Genomic DNA, 12,579 nt, shown 5'->3' with positions numbered 1-12,579 from the left:
GGTGTTTGTTTCCTCATGATGTTGTAGTTCAAGCTTTTATATCTAGGTCTATGATCAATCACAAATGAAATTTGTGTGTAGTAGTAAATAGTGTTCGATTTCTCCCAAGTTATTCTAGCATCATTTGTTGAAATGACATTTTCATTCTCACTGAACTACTTAGGCAACTTTGTAAAATTTCTGTTAACCATGTAAGTATAATGTTTCTGGAATATATTTTCATTCATCAATCCACTATATCTATGTGCCAATATCACTGATTTCTAAGTTTTTTATAACTCTTAAAAGTCAGGTGGTCTATTTTTCTTCTTTGTCAAAATTCCTTTGTTATATTTCTGTGTAAATATTAAAATAAGTCTATCAATTTGTATTCTAAAAAGCCTGGTGTGATTATGGTCAGTATTAGTTGAATCTATAGGTCAGTATATGGAAAACTGTTAATACTGAATCCTTCTAATCCATGATGCTATATTTCTCAAATTATTTTTTTAAAATATCTTTATTTTTATGTGGTGCTGAGGCTCAAACCCAGTACCTCACGTGTGCAAGGTAAGCACTCTACCACCAAGCTGCAGCCCAAGCCCCTCTCAAGTTATTTTAAGTCATTTTTCTCAATACTTTTTGTTTTTTTCCCCAGCAACTTGAAGTTGAGGCCAGAGAATGGCAAACTCAAGGCCTCATCAACTTAATGAGACCCTGTGTCAAAATAAAGAAGAAGGACTGGGTAGCTCAGCACCCCTGGCTTCCATCTCTAGTTCCCAGAAGAAAAAGACGGTCCTGATAAGTTGCTGAGGCTGGCTTTACAGGACCCCATCTTGGAATTTAAAAGGGGCAGGGGGTGTTGCTCAGTGATTGTGTCCCTGGTTTGCTCCCCTGTGCCAAAGGGAGAAGGACTGAAATAGACCCCCAAACACGGGGTACATAGAGGGTACTTCTGAGCCACAACCCCAGCGCCCCTGTCCCCACTATCTGGTTTTAGTTAATAGTTTTAATTGCTGTTGTCTCAAGAACTCCTTTTTTGTAGCACATCTGCTTCTGGTGGCTTCAGCCTATAGCTTTAGCATTTTAATGGTAAAAGATGTTGATGAAAACCCTCAAAGCATGCAAAATAAATTGAATAAAATCAACCCAATTCTGTGGCTTTCCTTAGATTATATATGTGCATATAGTTATGTATAAAATAGCATATAGCAACATTAAAAGTTAGGGTACTGGTTAGGTATTGTGTTCATACATACAACTAAGTACAACTACTTTTGAATATTCAGTTAAAAATAATGGGTATGGTGGACCACTCCTGTAATCCCTGCTACTCAAGGTGGAGGCAGGATCGCAGATTTTTGGGTTTTGGTACTGGGTATAGAACCCAGGGGAACTTAACCACTGAGCCATATATCCCCGAGCCCAGCTTTATATTTTCTTCAGGAGAGAATCTTACTGAGTTTCTTAGGGCCTCCATAAGTTGCTGAGACTGGCTTTATTATATTTTTTTTTTAAGAGTTTTAATACTTTTTAGTTTTCGGCAGACACAACATCTTTGTATGTGGTGCTGAGGATCGAACCTGGGCGGCACGCATGCCAGGCGAGTGCGCTACCGCTTGAGCCATATACCCAGCCCGAGACTGCCTTTAAACTTTAAAGCCTCCAGAGGCAAGAGGATTGCAAGTAAAAGCCAGCCCAGTGACTTAGCAAGATCCTGTCTCAAATAAGTGTGCTGGGGATATAGCTCAGTGGTAGAATATCTGTGTAATGTGTACAAGGCCCTGCATTCAGTCCCAAGTACAACAACAAAAGATCTTATCTAGGACTGAGGAGTATTGGCTAGTGGCATCTTACAGTTGAGTCCCTTTCTAGAATTTGTTCTCAGCAAAAGATTTCCATATAGTGTGAACTTAAATAGTTTCAAGTACTTGTAGTAATTTGTGTTTGTGCTTGTGGTAGTTTTATAATTTTTGATACTGGGGATCAAACCCAGGGGCACTTTAACACTGAGCTACATTTCCCATCCCTTTTTATTTTTGACGTGGGGTTTTGCTAAGTTGCTTAGAGGCTTGCCTTGAATTTGGTAATTCTGCCTCAGCCTCCCAAGCCGCTGGGATTACAGGCATGTGACACGGCACCTGGCTGGTTCTGGGGTCTTAGCCTAGAGATGCTACTACAATGGGAGTCGATTTTTTACTTTTGTTGCAGGATGTTTATCAGCCCTGTAGTCCTGGAATTTAATATAAATTGAGGTCAGAGAAACAGGATGGAATTAGGTCAATGATTGGGCCAGTTTTTAGAGTTTATTAAACATACTAAAATCCATGTGAAATTTAAAAGTATGACAACACCCGCTTTGAACAGTATTGATTTCTTGAATCTGAAGTGTTATGGATTATCTCATGTAAAAGTAATTTGTAGGGCCTGGGGATGTGGCCCAGTGGAGTTACTATATTTTTTTTTTGTAAAGTATACAATGAATTATTAATGGTATTTCTCATTTGTATTTAGCTATGTCAATTTAAGGGCCAAAACCCTTACAGTGGTTTTTTTTTTTTTTTCTTTTCATTTTAACAATTTTTTTTTAAATTTTTTATTGTTGGTTGTCTTACAGTGGTTTTTAAGGCCCTACAAATCTGTCTCCTCCCCCTCCCTCTAACCACCTGCTTTCTCCTTGCTCAATCTATTACAGGAACTCTTGCTCCTTGCCCTAAAGAAGAAACCAGGCATAATCCTCTCAGGAGCTTTATGTTCTTTTAAAAAGCTACATAACTCACCTCCTTACCAACCTGTCTTCGCTCAAAATCTCAGTAAGACTTATCCTGACCATCCTATTTTAAATTTCAATCCAGTCTCTAGGCAGTCCTAATTCCTTTAATCTTTATTAGGTTTTCCTTTAGATAATAAATCCCTGCTCTTATAATACTTTTTTTCTATCTGTTTTGTTTCTTTATTTCCCACAAGAAGGTTAGCTTCCTAATTGGCAGTTAATGATTCCCACCTACTATGTTCACACCATTTTGTAGTCTTAACATGACTGATAAAATGTTACAGAAATTATGGAGCATGATTTCCAATATCATGAGATGCCTATTAGAAGTGAATACACTAAGCCAGGTGCAGTGACAAAACTCCTGTAATCCAAACAATTTAGGTGGTGGAGGGAGGAAGATTGCAAGTTTGAGACCAGCCTCAGCAATTTAGCAGTGCTGTCTTTAAAAAGGGAAGGGAATGTAATGTGAATAATTCTCAGAAGAAAACAACCTAGGCTATGAGACAAAAAAATACATTTTAGAAAGGGAAGACTAGCTGAAGCAGGAGGGTTGCAAGATGGAGACCAGCCTGGGCAATTTAGACCCCGTCTCAAAAAAAAAAAAAAAAAAAAGAAGGGGTTGGGGTATAGCTCAGTGGTAGAGTACCTCTGGGTTCAATCTACAGTACTGAAAATAAAGAATCTAGAGAAAGCAAGTAGAAATATGTTCTTAATTTTTTACAGTAGTAGGTGGACACAATACCTTTGTTTTATATGATGCTAAGGAGTGAACCCAGGCCTCACCTGTGCTAGGCAAGCAGTCTACCACTGAACTACAACCCCAGCCCCCTAAAGAGAAAAACTACAGTTTGAAGTGAAGACAACTGAAAGGGATTAACAGCAGAGTAAACATTGCTGAAGAAAGGATGAGTGATCTTGAAGACACAGCAATAGAAACAAGACTAAAAAAAAATGAATACAACTTCAAGTACTCTTACTTCCCCCCCCCACAAGTTCTTGATAAGTTGCTGAGGTTGGCATCGAATTTGTGATTCTCCTGTCTCAGCTTCCCAAGTAGCTGGGGTTACAGGTGTGTGCCCCAGTACCCAGGGGAACAGCTTTTTACCATACGATTTATTTTTTTTGTTTTTCTCATCACAACTTCATATATGTATTCTGTATAACAATGAGGTTCTCCTTCCATCTTCCATGCAACTCCCCTTCTCTTTTTCCCTCCCACCTCTCTTCCCTATTTAGTGGTAGTCGTCTTCTCATGCTCTTCCTCCCTATCCCATTTTGAGTCACCCCCCTTATATCAGAGAAGACATTCGGCATTTGTGTTTTAGGGATTGGCTAACTTAGCATAATCTGCTCTAATGCCATCCATTTGCCTGCAAATGCCATGATCTTGTTATTTTTTAGTGCTGAGTAATATTCTATTGTGTATAACTGCCACTTTTTTTAATCCATTCATCTATTGAAGGGCATCTAGGTTGGTTCTACATTCTAGCTATTGTGAATTGTGCTGCTATAAACACATAAACAGTGAAAATATCTTTCCAAAACCCAGGTGAAATATTTTTTCAGATATAACATAATAATCAGGGAAGTGGTAAATGTAAACCACAATGAGATCATACCTCTAAGTGGGAATCAAATGTCCATCTACTGATAAATGGATAAACAAAATGTGGTACATAATCTCAAAATAATAGTGAGTAAAGAAAGTACAAAATATGTGGTTCCATTTATATAAAATTCTAGAAGATGCAAAATAGTCAATAGTGAACACAGATCAGTGATTGCCTCTGAAAGGGAGGAAGACAGGAGGTACAGAAGGGATGAAATAAAAAGGAAATTTTAGAAGCTATGGAATGTATGCTCATTATCTTGATTGTGATAATTGTACACATATAACAAAAATTTGTCAAGTAACACATGAGTATATGTGACTTACTATATGTCAGTTAAACCTCAATGAAGCCAGGCACTGTGGCACAGGTCTATAGTTTCAGTGGCTCAGGAGGCTGAGGCCGGAGGCATGAGCTCAAAGCCAGCCTCTGCAACTTAAAGCAACTCAGGGAGACTCTGTCGCTAAATACATAAAAGGGCTGGGGATGTGGTAGATAAGCACCCTTTGGTACAATCCCTGGTACTAAAAAAAAAAAAAAAAACCTCAATGAACTTGTTTTTTAAATCCTCAACATTAAAATGTCGTCTGCAACAAAACTGAATTTTCTAATTAAATTGGCCCTCCTTGCCATACTTTGTTTGGGACAGTGTGGAACGGTTCAGACCTAAAACAGTAAAAGCTGTCACTACAGGGTTAGTTCTACTACAAAGCACAAAACCCCTGAAGCCTATAGGTGGAGGGTAACCATCATCTGAATCTGTTTCAACATACTATTGTGTGAAGTGAAACTGCCTGAGGCATTTTTTGAAACCTTATCTAGAGAATTTTGATAGCTGAGAGTTTCTCCCACATTAGCCAAAGACCAAAATATTTCAATTCCTTTATTTTTACGAACACCAAAGTTTTGGTTTTATTGGTTCCCTCCCTTCCACCGTGCACACATGCATGCACACTGCTTTTCTTTGTTAATTTTTAGCAAAAGTTACAACTTAGGGAAAGCACACCAATACATAAAATATTAAAAACTTGTGAGATTGTCTTTCTCCATAAAGTCTCTGTTCATTCCTAGGTTTCTGCTTACTATTTAAAAAACTTATTTAATATCTTATTGACTAATATTTGTACATGTTCAGTAATTGGGTTCATTAACATGCAAATGGTACAAAAGGATATAGAGTGAAAAGTCACTCTCACCACTGTTTTCCACCTACACATAATCTATATATACAGTCAAGGGTGTGTTTCTGTCTGTCTTAGTATACAACACAGTCTTTGTTTAAAAAATTTCAGCTTTGTTTTGTTTTTTGGTACTAGGGATTGAACCTGACAATTTTTGAGTGCTTGACTAGAATAAATGTGGCTCAGGAAGTTATGATTTTTAAAGTTATATTCATGTGTTAAAATTCAAGTCCTGCTTCCATTTTGTTTTTTGTCTAAACAACTAGTTACCAGTTTGTTGTGTTTTCTTCTAGACAGAGTTTATGCATATATAGCCTGTTTTCTACTAACAGCCTTGCTCCCTAAGTGTAGGGAATTTGTTTGTTTTACTGTTTCCTAACACAGCACCTTATCCAGTTCCTAGTACAGAATAAGTGTTCAATAAAGACATCATCCTTATCTCCCTAATCTCTTTTATCTGCATTTTCTTTTTTTTAATTATTATTTATTTTTTAGTTTTCTGTGGACACAGCATCTTTATTTTATTTTTATGTGGTGCTGAGGATCGAACCCAAAGCCCCTCGCTGGCCAGGTGAACGCGCTACCCCTTGAGCAACATCCCCAGTCCAATATTTATTTAGTTTTCGGCAGACACAACATCTTTGTTTGTATGTGGTGCTGAGTATCGAACCCGGGCTGCACGCATGCCAGGCTAGCGCGCTACCGCTTGAGCCACATCCCCAGCCCTGCATTTTCAAATACATTCAGCAAGTCTGATTGATTCTCCCATGGGAATTTTTCACAGCTTCATCCCTTCCTCTTTTTAAATTTTAATATTCATTTATGTATTTAATTTTGGTACTAGAGGTTAAATACAAGAGTGCTTTACCACTGAGCCACATCCCCAGCATTTTTTTTTTTTTTTTTTGATATAGGTTCTCACTAAATTACTTAGGGACTCACTGAGGCTGGCCTTGAATTTGCTATCCTCCTACCTCAGCATGCTTACCGAGGCATTCACCACTATACCCAGCCCTTCCTTGCTTTTTTCTGTGTAGTCCAACGCCACAGTATAACACTACATGTATTAGACTACTACTACCTCTCCTGTCTTCCACACAGATAAACGGCTCTGTGTAGAAAAGCTATGTCACATAATACTTGGGAACACCAGATTTAGAATCAGATGGTCCAAATTCATATTTCAGATTTGCAAAAGTAATGAGGTGCCAGGTACAACAAACAACTATAATCCCAGCAACTCAAGAATTCAAGGAACTTTCAAATTCAAGTCCAGCCTAATCAATTTAGCAAGACCCAGTCTCAAAATTTAAGGGAAAAAAAAAAGATAAATCTGGGGTGTGGCTTAGTGGTAAAGGGCTGGCCTCTGGTTTCAATTGCCAGTACAGAGAAAAAAAATTCTTAAAAAAAAAAAAAAAAAAATATATATATATATATATATATATATATATATATATATATATATATATATATATATATTTTTTTTTTTTTTTAAAGAATTTTGGGGGTTGTTATAAATAACTGTGAAGGGAAAGCAAGGAACGAGATGTAAGCAAGAAATGAAAGACCAGGCAAGAGATACACATAAAAGGCCATCTCCCTATATTGGAGAGAGGAAAACAGAGTTGGGTTCTGGGACTTCTATGGGGCAGGCTCTGGAATTAGAGTCAGGTGGATCCTAATGCGGGCAGTTAGGGTTTGGGTTGGTATGAGGGTGTGATAAGCCTTTCTCAGAAACATCCCTGAGTGGAAAGTGAAACTTTTTCCTTAAAATGGTGACTGTCGTCCAGATGCTAAGCAAGGACCTTATAAACTGGTATAACCTTTAATGGTAAATCCCTTAGTATTGATCAGTGTGATCATATATTATTTTAGCACCTTTGTTGTAAAGGCACCATGTTTACAGCATATAAAGATACATTAAGTGCACCTTCCTGTGCCGAACTAAAAATCTAATGTGTCAAGAAAGACAATAGGCTAAGCTGTCTGAGTGGCACAAAGAAAGAGTGGCACTGAGAGAAAGCCATTATTAAGTGCTATAACAAATTAGTGCTTTGTAGAGAATGAACCTGATCTGACCCTTGAATAAAGGGTCAAATGAGCGTAAGGAAAACCAAATATTTTAGTGATGGATGCTATATGAATGTTATATGATTTGTTGTGAAATATTATTTTAAAACTGGGCTTCAAATTTTCTTACAGACATTAAAAATGGTCAAATGGCACTTCATTGAGTCCTGCTATGTGCAAAACATTATGCAAGGGAGAGTGGGAGAGGAATGGGAGTATCCCTGCCCTACAACCGATTACGACATAATGGAGACTACAAACATGTAAATACCTAATAACAAGCAGATGAAGGAAGCTCGGAGAGCCAGAACTCCAAGATTACAGCAAAGACTTCCTGACTGCCACTGAATATCATCCATTCCAGTTTTCTCATTTTTTAAATATTATTTTTTAGTTGTAGTTGGACCCTATATATTTATTTATTTTTTATGTGGTGTTGGGGATTGAACCCAGGGCCTCGCCCATGCTAGGGGAGCGCTCTACTGCTAAGCCACAATCCTAGCCCCCCAGTTTTCTCATTTTATAAATGAGGCAGCTGAGGTCTATAAAAGAACTTGATTAAATAATAGGACTTTTTTTTCACTCATTCCTTTAATGAGAAAAGCACTTATGTGAAAGTTTTATTGTAATTGGTCCCTTTAGACATTTCTTAGACTTCATATTTCATGACTAATCCAGGACATCATATCTGGAGCAGAAAGTTAGCACTGATGTAATTAAGTGATCTGTGAAATTTTTGCTACTCATCTCACCATCCCCATTCTTAGCGTAACAATTTTATTCATGCCAGTTAAAATGAACCTTTCTTATTGAAGAATGTTAACACTATCAAATACAACAATACATAAGAAATTTTAAATTACTATTTCTTAGTATATCTTACCCTTTTTTCCAAGCTAACTCTAAATGATACCTGACTAGATTTGGTAATATACTTCGAATAGAGATATGTGGTTTTCAAGTTAGGAACCTTAGAAGAACTAACATTATTTTGCCTCTAAGTACTAACTTAGTAGTAGTCTAACACATAACAAAATCAGATTTTGCTTCAATTTATCAAATCAAGCTTCTACAATGACTAGACACTAAAACACTAAAACACACAATAGTAGTAAGAAGACCTAATCCTAGGGGCTGGGGTTGTGGCTCAGAGGTAGAGTGCTTGCCTGGTATGCATGAGGCACTGGGTTCGATCCTCCGCACTTCATAAAGTAAAATAAAGACATCGTGTTCACCTATAAATAAAATAAATATTTTAAAAAATAATTAAAAAAAAGACCTGATCCTATGCTCTCATGTTGCTTATCACATAATGGACAGTAGCTAGCTACTCAAGAGATTGAGGCAGGAGTATCACAAGTTTCAGGCAGCATGAGCAAGTTAGCAATACCCTGTCTCAAAATTAAACAGCCAGGCAAGGCCTGTAATCCCAGTGGCTCCGGAGCCTGAGACAGGAGGAACATGAGATCAAAGCCAGCCTCAGCAATTTAGCAAGGCCCTAAGCAACAAAAAAAGGCTGGGGCTGGGGCTGGAGTTGAGTGATTAAGCGCCCCTGAATTCAATCCCTGATACAAAATAAACAAGTAAATAAGAATTAAAAACAGGCTGTCTGTTCCTCCCCGTTCGACAGGCAGCCGCATCCGCTCCTCTAGTGCAGTGTCAGGCGTCCCTGAGACACGATGTTAAAGGTTGGAGTGAACATTTGCCCATATTGGGCACCTGGTCATCAGGCCTGCTTTCAACTCTGGCAAAGTGGATTTAGTTGCCATCAATGATCCCGTCATTGACCTTCAACTGTAAGGTCTACATGTTTCAGTATGATTCTACCTATGGTAAATTCAATGGCACAGTCAAGGCTGAGAACAGGAAGCTTGTCGTCTATGCAAGGTCCATCTCAATCTTCCAGGAGCAAGATCCCACCAATATCAAAAGGGGTGATGCTGGTGCTGAATATATTGTGGAGTCCACTGGTGTCTTCACTACCATGGAGAAAGCCAGGGCTCACTTGAATGGTGGTGCCAAAAGTATCATCATCTCTGCCCCTTCTGCTGATGCCCCCATGTTTGTGATGGGCATGAACCATGAGAAGTATCAACTTTCTCAAGATCGTCAACGATGCCTCCTGTGCCACCAACTGCTTAGCCCCCCTGGCCAAGGTCAACCATGATAACTTTGGCATTGTAGAAAGACTCATGACCATATGCCACATTCCGGCTGCAGCAAAATAACTGGGGGGTGACGAGCAACTTGTGTAGATTGATACAGCAGGAGTAGGAGCCATTTATTGTAGCACAGGAGGGATATATATACATTACACATAGCTTATCTTAATTAACATAAACTAGATACAGCAGTCAACCAATAAGGAATCTCCACACTTAATGGCTCGCTGGTGATACTTCACAAACCACTCCCTCTGGCAAAATGCCAGGCGCAACCTTGACTTGTTTACAGACCCTAACATTTCCCCCTTTTGTTTAATTTAAATAACGACCATAGTGGTTTTTACACAAACGCCATGAATAATCTGCTACAAGCAGAAGGGGAGGATACAAAATACCACAATACCAAGCCAATTGATGGCTCCATGAAGAAGCCCTTGGAAAAATTATACCAGCAATGACACCGTTAGCAAAGATACCGAGTTACAATTTGTTATAGATTACAGTTTGTTGTCTCAGTCCAGGTAAAGCAGTGTCTCAATAGATTAACTCACAGTCCAGGTAAGTTCACAGTCCAGGTAAGTTCTGCAGGCAGCTAGCTTGATCCGAAGTCTCGTCCATTTTTCAGCCGAAGTTTTGTCCGGTTTTCAGCAACACTGGAAATTCTTCCACCCTCACCGGCACTGGGACGAAGGCAGGAACTCTGGCAATGATGCTAAAGAAAATCCTGTAGTATTCCAGCAGGCACTAAGAAAACAATCTTCTGAACAATTTAGTACATTATCTCAAGGTTTTCTTTACATTTGAAATAATCCTTAATAGTGCTCATTATTCATTAGCTTCCAGGTGTGGGAGAACCATTGTAGTTACTGGCCTTGGAAATTATCAAACTGCAGCATCCCGGGCAGCCCCAGATGGCCCCAGGGAGAGTCCGGGGAGTGTTCCGGACTCAAACTGCCACTGGGTACAGGGAGCAAGAGCCTTCGAGACTGTGCCTCCGGGTCAGGTTTGGATTTGGGCTCTCGCAGTGGCGTTCCGCTCCCCGGGAGGGGGGGAGGGCAGGGAAGAGCCGGCTGCCGCAGCTTGGAAAGTCCTTGCTGCACCATGACCGGCTCGCGCATGTGGCAGCCGCCGCGCAGATTCATGTACCCTCCGGTAACGAAAAGTATTCAGTAATAGTCTTTTGTTGCAACTTTTTTCCTGATAATCCTTCTTCTTCTGAACTTTCTTTTTCTTTCTGACTAGAGTTCCTGGGCTTTTATCAACACATGCCCTAACTATTCTTGTTTCCATTGGGGTGGCTCTTTTCCTTATCAATTTACCTAACACCCCTTCCATATTTTCATCACAAAGACAATACAACACACTGAGACAAAACAAGACACAAACATACTGCATCAATCTTCTCCATTTTCTAGAAATGGCCATTTTTCCTCTCGCCCTATCTGTCTAGGGACGAGCAGATTTGCTCCTGTCCTATCTAGGGACGGGCAGCTTTTTTTTGTCACTTACCCCCAGTGTCCCGGGGCTTCCGGTACGGGCCACCATCTGCCGCAGTCCGGCTGCAGCAAACTAACTAACTGGGGGGTGACGAACAACTTGTGTACATTGATACAGCAGGAGTGGGAGCCGTTTATTGTAGGACAGGAGGGGTATATATACATTACACACAGCTTATCTTAATTAACATAAACTAGATATAGCAGTCAACCAATAAGGAATCTCCACACTTAATGGCTCGCTGGCGTTACTTCACAAACCACTCCCTCTGGCAAAATGCCAGGAGCCATCTTGACTTGTTTACAGACCCTAACAACCATAGTTTATGCCATCACTGCCACTCAGAAGACTGTGGATGGCCCCTCTGGAAAACTGTGGCATGATGGTGATGGGGCTGCCCAGAATATCATTCCTGCATCCACTGATACTGCCAAGGCTGTAGGCAAGGTTATCCCTGAACTGAATGGGAGCTCACTAGCATGGCTTTCCATATGCCCACCCACAATGTGTCAGTTATGAATCTGACCTGTCCCTGGAGAAAGCTGCCAAATACGATGACATTTAAAAGGGGGTGAAGCAGACATCAGAGGTCCCCCTCAAGAGTATCCTGGGCTACACAGAGGACCAGGTCATCTCCTGAGACTTTAACAGTGATACCCACTCTTCCACCTTTGATGCTGGGGATGACATTGCTATCAAAGACTACTTTGTCAAGCTTATTTCCTGGTATGACAATGAATTTGGCTACAGCAACAGGATGGTGGACTTTATGGTCCACATGGCCTCCAAGGAGTAAAAGCCCTTGGACCACCTGCCCCAGCAGAAACACAATGGAAGGGAGAGGCCTTCAGCTGCTGGGGAGTCCTGCCCCTAATTCAGTCTCTCAACACACTGAGAATCTCCCCTTCTCCCAGTTTCCACCCCAGTCCCCTAAAGAAGGGTAGGGGCTTAGGGAGCCAGCCCTACTGTTGCATACCATCAGTAAAGTTCATTGCACCCAAAAATATATAAATAAAAATAAATAAATAAACAAATAACATTTTAAAAGCCTGCCTGGGGATGTAGCTCAGGGATAGACCACTTGCCCAGCTTGGCACTGGGATCAATCTTCAGTGGGGCTGGCGGGGGCGGGGGCGGGGGGGGGGTCATGTAGGGGATTAAACACAAATTTCATAATAGATCTTGTTAACTCATATAATGCAAGTAAAACTTTATTTTTTTCTTTCTAAAGTGCTTCTAATGTTATCAAGAGCTTATATGAAAAACCATTGGTGAGTCCCATTTGTTCTACCAAGTTAGTG

The 12,579-nt window shown here is 40.0% G+C and overlaps 1 pseudogene; it reads left to right on the top strand.

Annotated features, from left to right (window-relative positions):
- Positions 1–9,286: 9,286 nt before the first annotated feature.
- Positions 9,287–12,094, top strand: LOC114086938 (glyceraldehyde-3-phosphate dehydrogenase-like; annotated as a pseudogene).
- Positions 12,095–12,579: the final 485 nt, after the last annotated feature.

This window comes from Marmota flaviventris, chromosome 6, assembly GCF_047511675.1.
Source record: "Marmota flaviventris isolate mMarFla1 chromosome 6, mMarFla1.hap1, whole genome shotgun sequence".
Taxonomy (NCBI): Eukaryota; Metazoa; Chordata; class Mammalia; order Rodentia; family Sciuridae; genus Marmota; species Marmota flaviventris.
Note: the sequence above shows the minus strand (reverse complement) of the source record. Positions and strands in the feature narration are given on the sequence as shown.